The sequence below is a fragment of the Sminthopsis crassicaudata genome, chromosome 2, assembly GCF_048593235.1.
Source record: "Sminthopsis crassicaudata isolate SCR6 chromosome 2, ASM4859323v1, whole genome shotgun sequence".
NCBI classification, from domain to species: domain Eukaryota; kingdom Metazoa; phylum Chordata; class Mammalia; order Dasyuromorphia; family Dasyuridae; genus Sminthopsis; species Sminthopsis crassicaudata.
Window position 1 is genome coordinate 20,419,920 of NC_133618.1, and position 21,924 is coordinate 20,441,843.

The following is a 21,924-nucleotide window of genomic DNA, read 5'->3' on the forward strand; positions in this document are numbered from 1 at the left end:
AATTTGAAGTTCTGGCCAATAAAATTTGCCACTCTGGGATGGTTTCACGGCATACATTAATTTGCGTATTGGTATAAATGGTGTATATATTATCAGGTCTTATCCCTTATAATTGCACTGCTTACTTAATGGCTTCTAATAAAATTCTAGCCACAAGTATTGGTAAGGAATAAGGCTTTGTTCTGGTTGTTCTGGTTGTTCACCCACTCTATCACACTTTCTCCTTAATGAAGAACAGCTGTTTGGGGGGGCCTTTTTTGTAGCAAACCCAACATTTCCAAGGGCTTTCAAGTTGTTTTCCTGGAGGAGAAAGATCTCACATGTCATCTCATCCAACTTATTTCTGAAAACAAAAACAAATAAACAATGACCAGACCATCATTTCTAGAATTTCCTTGGGAGCTGGACTTGGAAAACTTCTTGGATGCCAAACTCATTACCTCAACATAACTTCAAGCCTCCAGGGTTATCTGCTTTTGTATGGATCTATACTATACCACTGGGTACATGTAGTTCTAGAAGAGAAAGTGAGATTGGACACTCCTCAAAACTCATTTAAATGCAGCTCACTGGTATGACTTCCAGGATATTCATTGATTATGAAGGACAAACAACCAAAACCAAATACAAACAACAACATTTATCCCTATTGATGTGAGCACATTGTTCTGTCAATGCAATTTCTCTTGTTTCTCTCATCTACTTGATGTTGAAATCTTGTTAGAAAATCTGTTGATAGAAAGGAAATCATTTAGGGTACACAAAAGATCTAAATCAAGAATTTTTAACCTTTTGGTTTTCTGTGACACATTTTTCAGTCTGTTAAAGTCTATGGAAATCATCTCAGAGCAATTATCTAAATCAATAAAATTATAAAAAAAAAAAGAAATTAAATTGAAACATAATAATTTTTACATTCTAATTCCTCTGGGCTCTGTTAAAAATACTTGATCTAAGAAGTACATCACGCCCATCTTGAAGCATTTCAAGTTTAATCATGCATTCTCTAGTTTTCTACCCCAAACTGATTCATCAAAATACATCTTTTAGAAGTCTTTCAGTGCCAGAGTCTGTTGGCCTCCAGGTTACAAGGACCTAAGTTGCAAAGTGTTAACCTTCAAGGAACAATCTATCCTTTGATTCAGCAAGTGATAACATCATAATAAACACAACTGACTCAAGAAGCCTGAGTTCACACCTCAGCTTGACACCTCAACAACTCTTCACTTGGGTGGGGCCTAAGATTTTCAGTCTTTCAGAATGAGATCAGGAAGGTGTCAACTCAAAGCACTATATATATAGCCTGGCTGCAAGTGCAGCTTCATTATGCTTAAAGCCAAAGCTGTGGCTTTAGGTCTCCAAAGGATCCCCTAGGCTCCTCAAGCTGTTGCTTTCCCCAGCCTTGTCCCTCTAGTCAGGAAAGTCTCAAGCTAGTCTCTTCAAGCTGCTGCTTTCCCCAGCCTTGTCCCTCCAGTCAGGAAGGTCTCAACAAAAGGTACATATTTATTTTTCTTGGCTGCAGGTGCAACTCCATTCTGCTTGCCCAGCTGAGGTTGTAGCTTTAGCTGTCCACTGGTTACCACAGCCTCCTTTTTTCCTGCTGCTTTCCCCAACCTTCTAGATCCAGGTGCTCTCATCACTATCATGCCATCTTCTCCCCTGAAAGTGGCTGTGGTGTGCTCTAGTAACCAGAACCGGAGCATGGAGGCTCACCATATCCTCAAAAAAAGAGGATTCCAAGTCAGATCTATTGAAGAAGGAAATTCTGTAAGTCTACCTGGACCCACAGCACACCAGCCTATTGTTTATGATTACAAAATGACCTATCATCAGATGTACAATGATCTTTTTAAGAAGGACCAAGAGCTCTATACCAAGAATGGGGCTTTGAACATGTTGAAAAGAAAGAAGAAAATCAAACGCCGGCCAGAGAGCTTCCAAAACTGCAGGGATGAGTTTGATCTCATCTTTACCTGTGAAGAGAGAGTCTATGACAAGGTACTAGAACATTTATTTTCCAGAGATCAAGAGAGCCTGAGGCCAGTGCATGTCATTAATGTGGAAATTAAGGACAATGAAGAAGCCAGTCTAGGAGCCTTTCTCATCTGTGAGCTCTGTCAGTGTATACAGCAGATGGAAGACTTGGAAACTGAGATAGATGAACTGTTACTGAAATTAGAGGACACAAGTGATAGGACTTGGCTCCATACACTCTGTTTTTACTGATGCCCAAACTCGCTTTTTTCTTCAGATTTGAAAAAAGTCTAGGTCTACTCAAGAAACCAGGATAGCAGCCAGAAACCTTCCAGTCCATGGGATTTATGTGAACATTCAGGACAAAGAGTTAAAAGCCATTGTAGGAGCCTGTCAGTGTATACACAGAAGATGTGAAAACGATGACTCATGAAGTGTTACCAGAATTGGAGGAGGAAGGTAGGAACATTGTCCTCCACACAATCTGATTATACTGAAGCTCAAATTGCTTTCCTTCTTACTTGAAAGAATCACATGTGTCAAATTTTTTGATGATTCTCTCCTTTTCCAGAAAAAGTTTCCAATATTCCTTTCCTTAGTACTTTTTATTCCCTTCATGTTGTTTGTTTTTATCATCTCACTTTTCACTGGTATTGATTGTAATATATTTTTTTTTCCTTTTAATAAATATTTATTTTCTATTTTACAAACTTATTTGTTTCCTTAGCTGTGTCTTTTCTTAAAAAAAAAAAAAAAAAAAAAAAAAAAAGAAAAGTAATTTCCTGGAGTGAGGAAAGTCTTATAAGAAATAATTACTAGGTGCAAACTTGGAATCTGAAAAAAAAAAAAAGAAACAAAACAAAACAAAACTATCGTACCATGCTGCCCTCTGCCATCAGTACATTTGGATCAATTCTGGCTTTTTTTTTTTTTTTTTTTTTTTCCTGAGGCACATGTTGTTAGTGATGGAACCCAACTGTTGTTTCTTGGGTCTTTTCCTTTGTTTCAAGGGTCTTCTGTCTCTCAAGTTGAATAGGCTCAGTGGCACGCATCTGATTCCTTCTCCATCTGTACAGATACAAGCAAACCCTTTCCTCCAAGAAGTTGACCTATTTGGCCCCTTCTATTCACCACTTTATGTATCTCTCCAGTTCACCTGCCAATTATCTAAAGATTGTTGAGCTGCTCCCACTGGACACTACCCATTCTGCCTGTCTGCTAGAGACTGTATATCTAACAAAAATAAATAAATAAATAAATAAATAAACAAACAAACAAATAAATAAATAAATAAACAAAGAAACAAATAAATAAATAAATAAATAAATAAACAAACAAAAAATAAATAAACAAAAAAATAAATAAAAAATTCACCATGTATACAGCTAAATTTAAAAGTTCTCTAGGGTTATCTGTGGCTCCCCCTTTCTTTTGTAGTTTGTCTCTCTTTCTCCTCTTTACTATTGCCTGTCCTTGAAAATTAAAATGTATGCCAGAAAATTTAAAATACTGGGCACAAATATGATCAAAATGTTTATAAGTATATGCAGGTCCATTATCTGTTTTTCTTGTTTCTGGCACAACCATAATTGCAAAAGCTTGTATAATGAATTCCGTGATCAATCAGGCAGTCTCTTTGTCTGCTGGTATTGCAAAAGTAAATCCTGAAAAGGTGTCTATTACAGTGTAGATAAAAGACAGAGCAACAAAAGATTTATAATGGGTCACATCCATTTGCCAAATTCATTGGGTCTTAAACAACGAGGGTTCTTCCCTAGAGAAAGTTTAGGAGTAGGGAAAGGAAGACAAACTGTACAGTTTTTTGCTATGCTCCTCGCTTCCCCTTTGGTTATCCCAAATTGCAAATGTAAAACTTGAGCAGCCTGATGATGTTTAAAATGAGATTCTTAGGCTGCCTGAAATAAAGAAGTACTGGCTAATATGCTTAGAAGGCAATCTGCCTTTGAAATTCCATTAAAAAAATAGGACCTGGAAGTGCACTGTGACAATGGACATGCAAGATATAAATCTTACTTGGATGTTTTCTCACTTGCTCTTGAAGTTCCTTAAAGTACTGATATATATCTTGCCTTTAAAAATCCAACACCAATTTGGTAATAGTCGGTTTATCTTTATTGGAGACCTGTGTGTAAAATTTGAAGTTCTGGCCAATAAAATTTGCCACTCTGGGATGGTTTCACGGCATACATTAATTTGCATATTGGTATAAATGGTGATTATATTATCAGGTCTTATCCCTGATCATTGCACTGCTTACTTAATGGCTTCTAATAAAATTCTAGCCACAAGTACTAGGTAAGGAATAAGGCTTTGTTCTGGTTGTTCTGGGATGTTCACCCACTCTATCACACTTTCTCCTTAATGAAGAACTGCTGGGGGGGGGCCTCTTTTGTAGCAAACCCAATATTTCCAAGGGCTTTCAAGTTGTTTTCCTGGAGGAGAAAGATCTCACATGTCATCTCATCCAAATTATTTCTGAAAACAAAAACAAATAAACAATGACCAGACCATCATTTCTAGAATTTCCTTGGGAGCTGGACTTGGAAAACTTCTTGGATGCCAAACTCATTACCTCAACATAACTTCAAGCCTCCAGGGTTATCTGCTTTTGTATGGATCTATACTATACCACTGGGTAGATGCAGCTCTAGAAGATAAAGTGAGATTGGACACTCCTCAAAACTCACTTAAATGCAGCTCACTTGTATGACTTCCAGGATATTCATTGATTATGAAGGACAAACAACCAAAACCAAATACAAACAACAACATTTATCCCTATTGATGTGAGCACATTGTTCTGTCAATGCAATTTCTCTTGTTTCTCTCATCTACTTGATGTTGAAATCTTGTTAGAAAATCTGTTGATAGAAAGGAAATCATTTAGGGTACACAAAAGATCTAAATTAAGAATTTTTAACCTTTTGGTTTTCTGTGACACATTTTTCAGTCTGTTAAAGTCTATGGAAATCATCTCAGAGCAATTATCTAAATCAATAAAATTATAAAAAAAAAAAGAAATTAAATTGAAACATAATAATTTTTACATTCTAATTCCTCTGGGCTCTGTTAAAAATACCTGATCTAAGAAGTACATCACGCCCATCTTGAAGCATTTCAAGTTTAATCATGCATTCTCTAGTTTTCTACCCCAAACTGATTCATCAAAATACATCTTTTAGAAGTCTTTCAGTGCCAGAGTCTGTTGGCCTCCAGGTTACAAGGACCTAAGTTGCAAAGTGTTAACCTTCAAGGAACAATCTATCCTTTGACTCAGCAAGTGATAACATCATAATAAACACAACTGACTCAAGAAGCCTGAATTCACACCTCAGCAACTCTTCACATGGGTGGGGCCTAAGATTTTCAGTCTTTCAGAATGAGATCAGGAAGGTGTCAACTCAAAGCACTATATATATAGCCTGGCTGCAAGTGCAGCTTCATTCTGCTTATAGCCAAAGCTGTGGCTTTAGGTCTCCAAAGGATCCCCTAGGCTCCTCAAGCTGTTGCTTTCCCCAGCCTTGTCCCTCCAGTCAGGAAAGTCTCAAGCTAGTCTCTTCAAGCTGCTGCTTTCCCCAGCCTTGTCCCTCCAGTCAGGAAGGTCTCAACCAAAGGTACATATTTATTTTTCTTGGCTGCAGGTGCAACTCCATTCTGCTTGCCCAGCTGAGGTTGTAGCTTTAGCTGTCCACTGGTTACCACCGCCTCCTTTTTTCCTGCTGCTTTCCCCAACCTTCTAGATCCAGGTGCTCTCATCACTATCATGAAAAGCATAATCTCGGGGAAATAAGATGGAAGGAAATTCAGAATTAGTCATTTTAAATGTAAATATGAATGTGATGAATTCTCTCATAAAGTGGAGGGAAATAGCAGACTGGATCAAAAGTAAGAACCCTACAATATGTTGTTCATAAGAAACACATTTAAAGCAGGGAGATACAAACAGAGTAAAGGTAAAAGGCTGACAGAGAATATATTATGTTTCAGGTGAAGTGAAAAAAGCAGGGCTAGCCATTCTTATCACAGATCAAGCAAAAAGTGATGTAATTAAAAGAGATAAGGAAGGAAAATATATCTTGCTAAAGGGTAGCATAGACAATAAAGCAATATCAATACTAAACATATATGCACTAAGTGGTATAGCATCTAACTTCCTAAAGGAGATGTTAAGAGTGTTGAAAGAAGAAATAGATAGCAAAACTATAATGGTTGGAGAACTCAAGCTTGCACTCTCGGAGCTAGATAAATCACATCACAAAACAAATGGGCATACCCTTTTATGCAGCAATGTTACTACTGAGCTCATATCCCAAAAAAATCTTAAAGAGGAAAGGGACTTATATAGGCAAGGACTTTGTGGCAGCCCTCTTTGTAGTGGCTAGAAACTGGAAACTGAATGCTGCTTGCCCATCAATTGGAGAATGGCTGAATAAATTGTGCTATGTGAATGTTGTGGAATATTATTGTTCTTTAAGGCATGGCTAACAGGATGATTTCAAAAAAGTCTGGAAAGTCTTATATGAATTTTCAGAGTGAAAAGAGCAAGACCAGATCATTATATACTTCACCAATAACACCATAGGATGATCAATTCTGATGGATTCAATGAGATTATTCATATCAGTTCCATTTGTTCAATAATTAATAAAACCAGCTGCACCCAGTGAAAGAAAGTGGACAAGTTTTGTCCAGATACTAAACATGTCCTTGCTAGAGATTTCCAATCATTAGGGCTTAAAACTTCAAAAGTCAAATTCTCTAATTCCACTGAGGTAACACCTTGTTTCAAGTATACTTCTCCAAAGTTGCAGCCTTCTGCTAGTAGTTTTGTTTTCCCAGCAGTTTTTGGCAACAGTGAGTTCTTGTCACCCAATCTGGGGTCTTTGGGTTGTCACATACTAAATTGCTATGGCTATTGGCTATTTTCTCTTGTGAACCTAACCCAACCTCTGAAGAACAGCAGGAAGTTTATAATCAAGCTCTGATATAGCTACCCTCTAGTACTATTAAGTATATATCCCGCCAAGGAAAAATCTAGAGCTAAAAGAGATGATTGAGAATACAAAGTTGAGTTAAAGGTAGAATAAGAAATCGTATAACAAACCATTAAAAAACAGTTAATAGAATTACAAGGTGACTTACAGGGTAAGATAGAGAAAAGAGAGAAAGCTAGGTTATAACAGCTAGAACAGAACAAGTTCAATGCATTGGCTGAAAGCGAGAAGGGAAAAAGAAGAAGAAGAAGAAGAAGAAGAAGAAGAAGAAGAAGAAGAAGAAGAAGAAGAAGAAGAAGGAGAAGAAGGAGGAGGAGGGAGGAGGAGGAGGAGGAGGAGGAGGAGGAGGAGGAGAGGAGGAGGAGGAGGAGGAGGAGGAGGAGGAGGAGGAGGAGGAGGAGGAGGAGGAGGAGGAGGAGGAGGAGGAGGGAGGAGGAGGAGGAGGAGGAGGAGGAGGAGGAGGAGGAGGAGGAGGAGGAGGAGGAGGAGGAGGAGGAGGAGGAGGAGGAGGAGGAGGAGGAGGAGGAGGAGGAGGAGGAGGAGGAGGAGGAGGAGGAGGAGGAGGAGGAGGAGGAGGAGGAGGAGGAGGAGGAGGAGGAGGAGGAGGAGGAGGAGGAGGAGGAGAGGAGGAGGAGGAGGAGAAGGAGGAGAAGGAGGAGAAGGAGGAGAAGGAGATGGAGGAGAAGGAGGAGAAGGAGAGAAGGAGAAGGAGATGGAGGAGAAGTAGGAGAAGGAGAAGGAGGAGGAGGAGGAGGAGGAGGAGGAGGAGGAGGAGGAGGAGGAGGAGGAGGAGGAGGAGGAGGAGGAGGAGGAGGAGGAGGAGGAGGAGGAGGAGGAGGAGGAGGAGGAGGAGGAGGAGGAGAAGGAGAAGGAGAAGGAGAGAAGGAGAAGGAGAAGGAGAAGGAGAAGGAGAAGGAGAAGAAAGCTGAAGAAGAAGTCTTGTGGAGATCAGCTGGAGAAATTCTCCTTAGCTTTCTGCTGGTTTACCATGTGAATTAATGCCTTAAGGACTCTATTGAGTGCCCTTCCTTGGTTTGGACTTTAATTTGGCCTAATGTGGATCATTCTTATTTGGGGAATTTTCCAATTTCTTACCCTTCTCCCTCAACTCCACCTTTGTGGGCCTGGGGAGGAGAAGGAGGAGTAGGAGAGGCAATGATATCATCAGCACTACCCATTAATCAATTCCAAACACCTACGTTGTTCACTTCACTTCAAAAGGCAGGAATAGGCTTTATGGCCTGAGACAAAAGAGACTCCTGGCTTCCTGAAGACAGCAATTGCTATAGTGTTCACCTGTCCAGGGGATAATTCAGTAGTCCCAGCTGCATACAACTCTATTCCCCCCAATTATAATCCCTTTCTCCCATCTAGTTGCTTCTTGGCTGATTTATATCATGGAATCCTTTTGTCCCATCAGATTGCTTTTTGGCTGATTGATCATGTTGGAGTACTGAACTTCTAAAGACTCTCTGGGTGTAACATTAGCTGCCATCATGCTCCAAGTGGTTTTTGCCTTGAGCCCTGGGGCTGGGCCCCTCATACTGTTTCCCTGAATCAATCTACATTCTGATGCCAAATAGAAGGCTCTGTTGCATTTTGGACATCGGGTTTTGGGTCTTGTTCTCCCATCCTGTCTTCACTGCCAACATTTGAGTTTTCACATGCTCTACTTTGCCACATGAAAAGCATTGACAAGTCTCTCTGGAAGTCCCTTGCCAAAAAGGATCCTGTCTTCCCATGTTCAGATCTTGAGAATTGTGCATCATAGCCCATGTATAAAAGGTATTTGTGTGTACTGTGCCACACTGCCTTTTGATCCCATCTAAAGGAGCATCATTGTCTAATGCTAGGATTTATCAGGACCATCCCCACTTCTTCTTTCTCCTCACACTTCCTTGTCTCTTTAAATCATAATCTGCTCAGAATTCTGATCCTTTCTGCAGCCCTGTCTGTTCCTCTGGGCAGGAACAGGTAGAGCTACTCCAAGCCTTACCCTTCTACCTTGGAGAGGTTTGCCCTCTGAATGGGCAGTATGATAGCTCTGTAAGCAGAGGCTGAGTCAAATGCACAAATGACCACAGACCTAACTCACAGTGAACTGTCCATATGCTTCCCAACTGCAGAGGACCTGACATGATTGTAATAAGGAGCTTTTTGTATTGCTAATTAACACTGGGGTTAACAGGGAAAGACTTGCCCTTGCCATAAGTCCTTGCATTGTTCTAGCTTTATTTTGGTTTTTGTTTGGTTTACTTCACATAGGATTGGTCAAAATTAAGACCTTCTAGAGGAAGGTAATTCAAAGATCTGAATAGTTAGAAGAGAGAAAGTATGGAATGTTGTGCCAAAGTTCTCTTTTAAAGTCCTGACCCAGTTTCCCTAATTGTCCTATTCAGTTACTTTGCCTTAGGTTATAACCATTCCCTTTTAATGTTAGGATAAAGGTCTTATATCTTAGACCTTAGGCTATCCTTATTCCCTCTTCAAGTTTGTTGGGATAAAGGTCTTTATCCATTAGATGTCATTAGAATATCAGGAGCCTCTCCAGTACTTCCCATTATGTCATCTTAGGTGCCTCCCCCCATTAGTTCAGCCCCATCCAGGTACCTCCCTCATTATGAAATTGTTCTTATTACCCTATAAAGAATCTTGTGTATCTGATATTGGTGCTGGATTCTTTGAGATGATAGTCTCATTCAGCCCTGGGAACAACCATGGATCCATTGGTTCCAGGAAATCTCCCCATTTAATAAATTCTAAATTGAATACTCTCTAATCTCTATTTTGCTCAGTTTCTTGGGCATTACAATCAGTCAAGCTGATTTTTGGCCTGCTTTGTAAGGCCCTGCATTTCTGATGAAAATTGAGCTGATTTCTTTAGGACTTTACCTAGAACCCCATGTTTGGGCATGAAAATCTAATGTTTAGACTGGCTTTCTGTCATAGTCTGACCCAGTCTTAGACTGATCCAATCTCCTCAGTAGTCTGATAGATTGCCAGTTTCAACTAGTCTCTATCTGAGGCTGACTTTGTCCCCAGTTGCAGTACCCCATTACAATTACATCATTATAATATAACAAGTATAAGCCAATCTAGAGTGATTATTTCATTTTATCAAACTAATGTAATTATATCACTATAGCATTCTAGATATATATGAATTAGAAAACCATTATTTCATCAATTCCACTGAGTTAACACCTTGTTTCAAATAGACTTTTCCAGAGTTCCAGCCTTCTACAACTAATTCCAGTATTCCCACAATTTTAGCTTTAATTACTTCCCTTTGTAATTGTGTCATAGGGTGTGGACAAAGCTTCTTGGGTGGTGCTTATGGTGTCACTGCCCTTCCCCCCCCAGTCACTCCACCCAAAAAGGTAAAATTGAGGTGGAGAGGCTTCTTATCAAAGTGAGTTCTTATCACCAAATCTGGGATCTTTGGTTTTGTCAAACACTAAATTGCTATGGATATTGACTATTTTCTCCTGTGAACCTATTTCTTAAATAGTTCCAAATAATTTTGATGACTACTGTTTTATAATATAGTTTTCAGTCTGGCACTACTAGACCAGTCATAGTTGTCATATGTAAATTCTTTATAAAAATAAAATTCATGAAACCATGGATGAAGTGAGAAAAAATAATGATACATTTCTTCCTGAAATTTCCAATTTTAGAGGCAGAACAATCCTTTAATTCAAGTTTGCAAGATTTTAACACATATGTTCAAATACTTTACAAATACAAATTCTCCAAGATTAAAAATAATAATACTAACATTTGTGTCACACATTTACATGTGTTAGGCTCTTTTTAATTATTATCTTATTTGATAATTCCATAACAGTTGAAAGTGTGTATTTTTCTTATCTTCATATTACAGATAAGAATTTTAAAAAGTTACTAAGTGAGTTGCCCATAGTCACACATATATTAAGTTATTATATTAGGTCTCTTTGATTTAAGGCCCAGTGCAACATTTGGGCTGCATTTGCTAAATGATTTATGGCAAAAAAAAAAAAAAACCCAATAAAACAAAACAAAAAAAAAACAATTAAAAAAAAAACAAATTTAAATACAGGACATTTTTATAAAGCTTATATTCCTTTCCATATTGGGAAAAAAAAAAAAAAAAAAAAAAAAAAAAAGAAGGAAAAGGAGAAGGAAGCCAAGTAGGAGGAGAAGGGAAAAAAGAGAAAAACTGAAGAGAGGGAGAAGGAGAAGAAAAAAGGAAGTGGAGGACAGGACATGGAAGAGGAGGAGGAGCAGATGAAAAAGAGGAAAAGGAAAGGTAACAGAAATATAAGCTGGGGGGGGGGAGATCCAAGGGAGAGGAAAAGAGAGAGAAAAGGAAAGGGCTGAAAGGGAGGAAGAAGAAAGAGAGGGAGGATAGCAACAAGGAGAGGTAGAAGGGAATATAAGGAAAAGAAGAGGAAGGAAAGGGAGGAAGAGAACAAGAAAGGAAGAAAGAAGAGAGAGAAGAAACAGGGGAGAAGAGAGGAGTAAAAGAATTGAGGAGATTGGGGAGAATGGGAAATAAGATAAGAAGGGGAAGAAGGAGAGAAAGGGAAAAGGACTAAGGTGGGAAGAGTGAGCCAAAAGAAGGGGAGCATTTGGGGGAGGATAGAAAAAGAGAAGAGAGAAAGAAGAGCACAAGGAGAGGGAGGGGATGGAGGAAAAAAAGCATAAGGGGAATGAAAGGGAAGAGGGAGAAGTAGCAGGGGGAGGGTGAGGAAGGAGAGATGGAAGGGAAGAGGTGAAGGAGAGGAGAAAAAGGAGAAGGAGAAGTAATAATAATTTGGGAATAATTGATGCTAGCAATATTTGCTTGATCATATTGTCAAAATTTTCTCTTCAAATATATGTGTCAAGATGGAAATGTGGACAGGTTCTGTGATGATAGCCCTGGCCTGGGGGGAGAGAAAAGAAACAAACAAACTTTAATGAACATCTGAATAAACTGATTCTGAAAGCTAAAAGGGTTTGAGGTGCTTTATCTGTGATAAAATGCTAGTGTTGCTGGCAGAATATGAATCTAGCTCTTCCTGATCCCAAATGAGAAGATTCCAAGTATAAATATTTTCATTTTCTTGACAAATTTACATGCAAATACTTTTAACATAGTTGAGAATCATTCCTATGTTCATTTTGCATTAGAGAATGAATATATGTACATATATGCATTTATCATTTTATAAAATGCTTTCAAGAAAATTCTTAAATACCATAGGATCTCATTATCAAAGAAAGTGAAACAAAAGGGAGCTAGAGAGACTAGCTCATTCTAAAAGAATTATTTTTTACATGAAGAAACTAGGCTCAAAGTTTCATAAAATTTTCCACACTTATACAGCTAGTAAGAATAAGAGGTTTCATTGTAAACCAGGTATGATTTACTCAAATTCATGCAATCTATGTATTAAATTACTTTGTGTACACACATGCATAAACACACATGCAAATATAAAAATAAATAAAGGTGAACATGATTGTTTTGGTAATAATATTGGAACAAACTGATGGATAAAAGATACACAGATTAAAGATTTAGTTTATTGATATAAATGTTGAGATATTTTCTGATTTTTTGGATAATTCTTGATATATACATGAAATGCATACATTATAGAATCACATGTACATATATTTTAAATGCAGTAAATTCTTAAAATAATTACAAAATCATAAACTATTATCGCTCTCAGAATGTGATAATTTTTACAATATATACAATTTTTGAAGAAACAGAACTAGTGACATCAAGTAAAATATCTATGATCTTCCATTAGCAAGAGACAAATCTGGGAATAAAATATAGTAGTGTGTTTCCCATGATGGAGTTCATGAAAAAATAACATTGGATCTCAGGAGCAAATAAATATTTATTAATAATCTAATATACACCAATGCATAAGCACTAGGGATAGAATGCAAACCAAAAATGTAGGAATTTCAGGCTGAATGGGAACACAAAAGAAAAGGTGCAAGGGGGAAGGCACCATGTAAGGGGAGTAAAGATAAAATTTTCATGGTGGAAGAAATCCAAAATTAATGCAATAAAAGAAATCAAGGAAGTTCAAATTGGGGGCAGTTTGATAGGAATGGAGGACATATGTGAAGGGAGTGAGTGTGTCCAGCTGATCTTCATTAAATGGAAGTTGAGGAATCCACAATGGCTTCTTCAATAAGAAAAGCCAAGATTTTGAAGCCATGCAAATTCTAAAGAGAATTCAAACTTTTCCCAGAGGCAGGGCTTAAGTGTTCTCATCTATCTCATCCAACACTAACCATTGAAGCCATAATTCATATGATCATTAATTCATACATTAACTCCTGTTCCTATACCAAATTAAAATGATGTCCCTCTTCTGAAGTAGCTTTCAAGTTGTTTTCCTAGAGGAGAAAGATCTCATATGTCATCTCATTCAACTTATTTCTGAAAACAAAAACAGATAAACAACTACCAGACCATCATTTCTAGAATTTCCTTAGGAGCTGGTCAACCATGATGGACTTGGAAAACTTCTTGGATGCCAAACCCATTACCTCACCATAACTTCAGACCTCCAGGGTTATCTCCTTTTGTATGGATCTACACTATAGCACTGGGTAGATGTAGTTCTAGAAGAGAAAGTGAGATTGGACACTCCTCAAAACTCACTTAAATGCAGCTCACTTGTATGACTTCCAGGATATTCATTGATTATGAAGGACAAACAACCAAAACCAAATACAAAGAACAACATTTATCCCTATTGATGTGAGCACATTGTTCTGTCAATGCAATTTCTCTTGTTTCTCTCATCTATTTTGGTGTTGAAGTCTTCTTAGACAATCTGTTGATAGAAAGGAAATCATTTAGGGTACATGGAAGATCTAAATCAAGAATTGTTAACCTTTTGCTTTTCAGTGACACCTTTATCAGTCTGTTGAAGTCTATGGAAATCTTCTCTGAGCAATTATCTAAATCTATAAAATTCCAAAAAAAAAAAAAAAAAAAAAACAGAAAAAAAGAAATTAAATTGAAACATAAGGTTTACATTCTAATTCCTCTGGGCACTGTTACAAATACATGATCTAAGCCTTTCAGTGCCAGAGTCTGATGGCCTCCAGGTTACAAGGACAAAAGTTGCAAAGTGTTAACTTTCAAGAAATAATCTATCCTTTGAGTCAGCAAGTGATAACATCATAACAAACACAATTGACTCAAGCAGCCTGAGTTCACACTTCACACTTCACACCTCAACATCTCTTCATTTGTTTGAGGCCTAAGCTTTTGTAGTCTTTCAGAATGAGATCGGGAAGGTGTCAACTCAAAGCACTATTTATACAGCCTCTCTGCAAGTGCAGCTTCATTCTGCTTACAGCTGAAGCTGTGGCTTTAGCTCTCCACTACTTCCCTGAGTCTCCTTTTAGCTGCTGCTTTCCCCAACTTTATCCCTCCAGTCAGGAAGGTCTCAACAAAAGGTACCTATTTATTCAGCCTGGTTACAGGGGCAGCTCCATTCTGCTTGCCCAGCTGAGGCTGTAGCTTTAGCTGCCCACTGGTTACCACAGCCTCCTTTTTTCCTGCTGCTTTCCCCAAGCTTGGCATTCCAGGTGCTCTCACTACTATCATGCCCTCTTCTCCCCTGAAAGTGGCTGTGGTGTGCTCTAGTAACCAGAACCAGAGCATGGAGGCTCACCATATCCTCAAAAAAAGAGGATTCCGAGTCAGATCTTTTGGAGCTGGAAATTATATAAAACTTCCAGGACCCACAGCACACCAGCCTAATGTCTATGATTACAAAACGACCTATAATCAGATGTACAATGATCTTGTTAAGAAGAACCAAGAGCTCTATACAAAGAATGGGATTTTGAACATGTTGAGCAGAAATAAGAGAATCAAACCCCGGCCAGAGAGGTTCCAGAATTGCAGGGATGAGTTTGATCTCATCTTTACCTGTGAAGAGAGAGTCTATGACAAGGTACTAGAACATTTAACTTTCAGAGATCAGAAGAGTCTGAGGCCAGTTCATATCATTAATGTGGAAATTGAGGACAATGAAGAAGAAGCCACTCTAGGGGCTTTTCTCATCTGTAAGCTCTGTCAGTATATACAGCAGATGGAAGATTTGGAAACTGAGATAGATAAACTATTACTGAAATTAGAGGACACAAGTGATAGGACTTTGCTCCATACACTCTGTTTTTACTGATGCCCAAACTGGCTTTTTCTTCAGAGTTGAAAGAAGTCTAGGTCTATTCTAGAAACCAGGATACTTTGCAGCCAATCCATGGGATTTATGTGGACAATCAGGACAAAGGGTTCAAAGCCACTGGAGGAGCCTGTCAGTGTATACACTAGTCAGAAGATGTGAAAACCAAGACTCATGAAACCTTACCAGAATTGGAGGAGGAAAGTAGGAAGATTGTTCTCCACACAATCTGATTTTACTGAAGCTCAAATTGCTTTGCTTCTTGCTTGAAAGTATCACGTGTGTCAAATTTTTTGATGATTCTCTCCTCTTCCAGAAAAACAGTTTCCAACATTCCTTTCCTTAATACTTTTTATTCCCTTCATGTTGTTTGTTTTTATCATCTTACTTTTCTCTGCTATTGATTGTAATGTTTTTTTTTCTTTTAATAAATATTTATTTTCTATTTTATAAACTTATTCCTTTCCTTAGCTGTGTCTTTTCTTAAAAAAAAAAAAAAAAAAAAAAAAAAAAAGTAATTTCCTGGAGTATAGAAAGATTTATGAAATAATTACTCTGTGCAAACTTGGAATCTGAACAAAAAGAAAAAAAAAATCTCCCCAGGCTGCCCTCTGCTATAACAACATTTGGATCAAATAGTACTTTTGTCTGAAGCTGGATCCTTTCTAAGGAGGGATGAATTTGGAAGTAGATGAGACAGAAGGGATATATTCAGGAAAAAAAAAAAAAAAAAAAAAAAAAAAAAGATCTAAATATATATTATTAACATTTAAATGTAAATGTTTCTTGACTGAATTATTTCCATACCAATGTTTTTGCTCCTCTTACATACTTATATATACATTCACACATACACACAAAGATTTAATTATTTTATTCCTTTGTAATTTGTAAGGTAGCAATTGAATTAAAAGCCACATTATGAACAACAAGGATATTTCACTTATTGATTGATTTTTGCCTTTCTGATAATGATTGCTGATTAGATCAATTTCTTTTTTTTAATTAATTTCATTTTTAAAGATTTTTATTTTCAAAATGCATTCATATGTACTCTTCAGCATTCAAACATGTAAAATGCTGTGTTCCAAATTTTTTCCCCCTTCTATCTCTCAAATCCCTCTCTCTATGACATACAATGGAATCTACATTAAACATGTGCCATTCTTCTCTACATATGTCCACAATTATCATGCTGCCAAAGACAAATCAGATTAACAATGGAAGAATATTGAGAAAGAAAATAAAATGTAAGCAAACACCCCAACACATGTAAATACAATGCTGTTATCTACACTATGGCCACATAATACTCTCTTTAGTTGCTAATGGCTCTCACCAGACTGTTTGAACTGGTCTGAATCACCTTCCTGTTGAATTGTCCATCAGAATCAATCATCAGATAATCTTGTTGTTGCTGTGTGAAATGGTTCTGCTTACTTCACTTAGTATAAGTTCATGTAAATCTCTTCATGCCTCTCTGAAATCATGCTGCTGATGGTTTCTTATTGAATAATAATACTCCCTAACATTTATATACCATAACTTATTCAGCCATCCTAAGATTCTGCAGCATGTACTCAGTTTCCAATTTCTTGCCACCATAAAAAGTTCTACTATAACTATTTTTTCCCTACTTTATGCTCACATTGGCATACAGTCCCTGTAGGATCCAAAAGATCCAGTAGACCCTGAATTAAAAGCTATGTAGAATATATACAGTTTGATAGTCCTGGGGCATAGTTTTGGATTGTTCTCCAGAATGGCTAGAGTTCACAAATACATCAGAATATATTACTGTCCCTGTTTTCCCACTTTCCCTCCCACATTCATCATCATCTTTCCTGCCATTTTAGCTAGTCTGAGACGTATATAGTGGTACAACTGACTTGTCTTAATTAGGATTTCTTTGATCAAAAATGATTTAGTGCACATTTTCATATAATTAGAAATGTTTTTAAATTCTTCTTCTGAAAATTGTATGTTCATATCTGAACATTTGTTAATTGAAGTATGGCTTGAAATTTGAGTCAATTTTCTCTGGGTTTGTCAAATGAGGCCTTAATTAGAACTCATGAATGTAAAAATTTTTCCCCGTTTGAGAAGGCTCACATGTCATTCTAAGCTTCCCTACTACCCTCACTACTAATTACCAAATTCAGCCTCAGAAATAATGCTTGACTTGTGAAATCCAGGAATATTGGGAGTACTACAGATTATCAGCCAAAGATAATCTAGAAGATTACTAGAAAAAGTCTGTCCTGATCAGTGGGAGCAGGCCAGAGCAGTCAGGAAGGCAGAACCATATGCTAGCACAATGAGCAGAACAAGGAGTGGGTGGTCTCCAAGGGTGGAAAATTTTCAGGGAGGGCTGTACCATAAATTGGATTCTCTGCTTTAGTTACAAAGCAGTAGATCAGCAGACAAGTTAAAGCCAAAGTTAGAGTGTTCTCCAAAAAAATGTCAGAATCTAACAGTATCTGACTATACCCAGCCAACACTGGAAGTGACTTAGCACATACCACAGAACTACCTTGCAGCTCCATTCTTCCTGGGGCAGTCAAACTTCTGATTACCAGGGGGACTCTGCCCGGACGGAATACAGAAAAGGCGTATAAGTAACTTAAAGTAAAATTTAATAAAGTGAAAAAAGGAAACAACTTCATGAAATGTGAACTGGAAGAGGTAAAAACATACTGGGGAGTGCAGGGAAAAAAGAATTTTGGAATTGGAAAAGTAGCATTTGTGAATTGGAAAAAGAAAATAACTCAGTAAAACCAAACCAAAACAAAATAGTGAAATGGAAAAAAAAAAAAAAAAAAAAAAAAAAAAAAAAAGTCCCATAGAGCAAAGCAACTCATTTAAAAATTCAATTGGACATATACAAAAAGAAGTTAAAAAAAACAAAAAAAAAACAAAAAAAAAACTCTAAAAAATATTTTGGCTAAATTTCAGAACTATCAGACTAAGGAAAAACATTATAAGCAGCCAAAAAAAAAAAAGAAAAAATTTCGAGGAGGCACAATAAGGATAACTCAGGATCTGGCTGCTTCTACATTAAAGGATTGAAGATCCTGGAATCTGATATTCCAAATACAAAAGAATTTGGAATGAAGTCAAGAATCAACTACCCAGCTAAGCTGAACATTTTCTTCTAGGGAAGAAGATGGACATTTAATGAAACATTGGAATTTTATTTGTTTCTAATGAAAAGACCAGAGCTAAAGAAAAAATTTGACCTCCAACCATAGCATTCAAGAGAAGCAAAAAAAAAAAAAAAAACAGGAAAGAAAAAGAACTCTTAAGAGCTGTATTTCTGTTATAGACCTACATAAAGAGTGCATGTATAATTTGATTTTACTGATGTAATATAAAAAGGAATGCAGAAATTCAAAGGGGATAGTATCAGAAAAAAGGGAAAAGGGGATCTAAAAAGAGGGAAACTACATCCCACAAAGAGACAAAGGAAACCTCTCATATCTGAGGGAATTTAGGGAGGGTGAGGAACATTTTGTGAATCTTACTCTCATCAGATTTTCCTCAAAGAGAAAATAATTCACATATTTGGTTTACATAGAAACTTCTCTCATCTCATTAAAAAGTAGGAGAGGAAAAGGGAAAAGGAAAAGAGTAATAATTGAAAGGTATAACAAAGGGGAAGGGATTAAAAGGGAATAGGAGGAATTCCAAAGAGGGAGGGCTGTGTGAGACATGTGGTGCTCATAAGTTTAATACTGGGGAAAGGGGTAAAGGGAGTAAGAAAAAGAAAAGCATAATGTGGAAAAAATAAGATAGCAGGAGATAAAGAATTAGTCATTTTAAATGTAAATATGAATGTGATGAACTCTCCCATAAAGTGGAGGTGAATAGCAGACTGGATCAATATGTTGTTTATAGGAAACACATTTAAAGCAGGGAGATACATACAGAGTAAAGGTAAAAGGCTGACAAAGACTCTATTATGCTTCACGTGAAGACAAAAAAGCAGGGCTAGCCATCCTTATCTCAGATCAAGCAAAAATTGATGTAATTAAAAGAGATAAGGAAGGAAACTATATCTTGCTAAAGGGTAGCATAGACAATGAAGCCGTATCAATACTAAACATATATGCACCAAGTGGTATAACAATTAACTTCTTAAAGGAGAAGTTAAGAGAATTGCAAGAAGAAATAGATAGCAAAACTATAATGGTTGGAGATTTCAACCTTGTACTCTCAGAACTAGATAAATCAAACCACAAAACAAATGGGCATACCGTTTTATGCAGCAATGTTACTACTGAGCTCATATCCCAAAAAAATCTTAAAGAGGAAAGGGACTTGTATGTGCAAGGACGTTTGTGGCAGCCCTCTTTGCAGTGGCTAGAAACTGGAAACTGAGTGCTGCTTGACTAGCAATTGGAGAATGGCTGAATAAATTGTGGTATATGAATGTTATGGAATATTATTGTTATGTAAGACATGGCTAACAGGATGATTTCAGAAATGTATGTAAAGACTTATATGAACTGACTCTGAGTGAGAAGAGCAAGACCAGATCAATATATACTTCAAAAACAATACCATATGATGATCAATTCTGATGGATGTGGCTCTCTTCAACAATGAGATGAATCATATCAGTTCCATTTGTTCAATAATGAATAGAACCAGCTACACCCAGTGAAAGAAAGTGGACAAGTTTTGTCCATATTCTAAACATGTCCTTGCTAAAGATTTCCATTCATTAGGACTTAAAACTTCAATAGTCAAATTCTCTAATTCCACTGAGTTAACACCTTGTTTCAAGTATACTTCTCCAAAGTTGCAGCCTTCTACAAGTAGTTTTTTTTTGTTTTTTTTTTTTTCCCCCAGCAGTTTTTGGCAACAGTGAGTTCTTATCACAAAATCTAGGGTCTTTGGGTTGTCACATATTAAACTGTTATGGCTATTGACTATTTTCTACTGTGAACCTGATGCAACTGATGGGGGTTGAGGTCCCTTTAAGATTCCTTTCTAATTGCCCAACCCGTGGCTGACCTTGATTCACAAATCCTGGTCAAAGGCACCCTTTTGAATATCCAGGCCGAGCCCCATTATCTGCTCAGCTTCCCCCAGCCCTCACCTGATCTGAGCTAACTGAAAAGCCCACCAAGATCTTGGCACCACCCACAATTTTATGGATATAATAGGTTCCAAGCTGTAGCACTCTTTGCCGGAGCCTTCCCACCAACACATGGTATCCTTCTAGCCATGTAGGGGTTCCTGCTGCCCAGCGTCCACCTCTGGCTCTGTTTTCTTTCTAACTGAGCTTTACTTCCAAATTTCTACAATAAACCTTTTTTTTTTTTTTTTTTTTTTTTTTTTTTTTTTAATCAATCTAGCTTTTCGGGCCTGTAAATTCATTTACAAGGGACACTGTGCCTCATGGGATTTTTGCGCCGAGAAACGGGGTTTCTTACTATCTATGCACAAACAGGGTTCCCCCTTTCCTTTCTCTCATTACAACCTCTGAAGAACAGCAGGAAGCTCATAACCAAGCTCTGAGATGGCTACCCCCCCTGACCATTAAGTATATAGGTCAGCAAGGAATAATCTAGAGGTAAGAGAGATGATTGAGAATATAAAGTATAATATACAACAGTTAAAAGTTGAGTTAGAGGTAGAATGAAAAATCGCATAACAAACCATTTAAAAATAGTTAATAGAATTATAAGTTGACTTACAGGGTAAGATAGAGAAACCAGAGAAAGCTAGGTGATAACAGCTAGAACAGAACAAGTTCAGCCCAATGGCTGAAACTGAGAAGGGAAAAAAAAATTAACAAGAAAAAAGCTGATGAAGTCTTGTGGAGATCAGCTGGAGAAATTCTCCTTAGCTTTCTGCTGGTTTATCTTGTGAATTAATGCCTTAGGGCATCTATTGAGTATGAGGCCTTTGAGAAGAGGGTTAGTTCTTTTCATGTGCAAAACTTGATTTGGACTTTAATTTGGCCTAATGTGGATCATTCTTATTTGGGGAATTTTCCAATTCCTTACCCTTCTCCCTCAACTCCATCTTTGTGGGCTTGGGGGGAAGAGGAGCAGGAGTAGGAGAGGCAATGATATCATCAGCTCTGCCCATTAATCAATTCCAAACACCTACCTTGTTCACTTCACTTCAAAAGGCAGGAATAGGCTTTATGGCCTGAGGCAAAAGAGACTCCTGGCTTCCAGAAGACAGCTATTGCTATAAAGACTCTCTGGGTATAACATTAGCTGCCATCAATGCTCCAAGTGTTTTTTTTTTTGTTTGTTTGTTTGTTTTTTTGCCTTGGGGCCTGGGGCTGGGCCCCTCATACTGTTTCCCTGAATCAGTCTACATTCTGATGCCAAATAGAAGGCTCTGTTGCATTTTGGACATAGGGTTTTGGGTCTTGTTCTCCCACTCTGTCTTCTCTGCCAACATTGAGCTTTCAGATGCACTATTTTACCACATGGAAAGCATTGACAAGTCTCTCTGGAGAATTGTGCATCATAGCCCATGTATAAAAGGTATTTGTGTGTATTGTGCCACACAGACTTTTGATCTCATCTAAAGGAGCACCATTGTCTAATCCTAGGATTTATCAGGACCATCCCCACTTCTTCTTTCTCCTCACACTTCCATGTCTGGCTGTTCTCTTTAAATCATAATCTGCTCAGAATTCTGATCCTTTCTGCAGCCCTGTCTCTTCCTCTTGGCAGGAACAGGTAGAGTTACTCCAAACTTTA

The 21,924-nt window shown here is 37.6% G+C and overlaps 2 pseudogenes; both read left to right on the forward strand.

Annotated features, from left to right (window-relative positions):
• Window positions 1–1,644: 1,644 nt before the first annotated feature.
• On the forward strand, window positions 1,645–2,226 carry LOC141553120 (RNA polymerase II subunit A C-terminal domain phosphatase SSU72 pseudogene; annotated as a pseudogene).
• Window positions 2,227–14,608: 12,382 nt separating this feature from the next.
• LOC141553121 (RNA polymerase II subunit A C-terminal domain phosphatase SSU72 pseudogene) lies at window positions 14,609–15,193 on the forward strand (annotated as a pseudogene).
• Window positions 15,194–21,924: the final 6,731 nt, after the last annotated feature.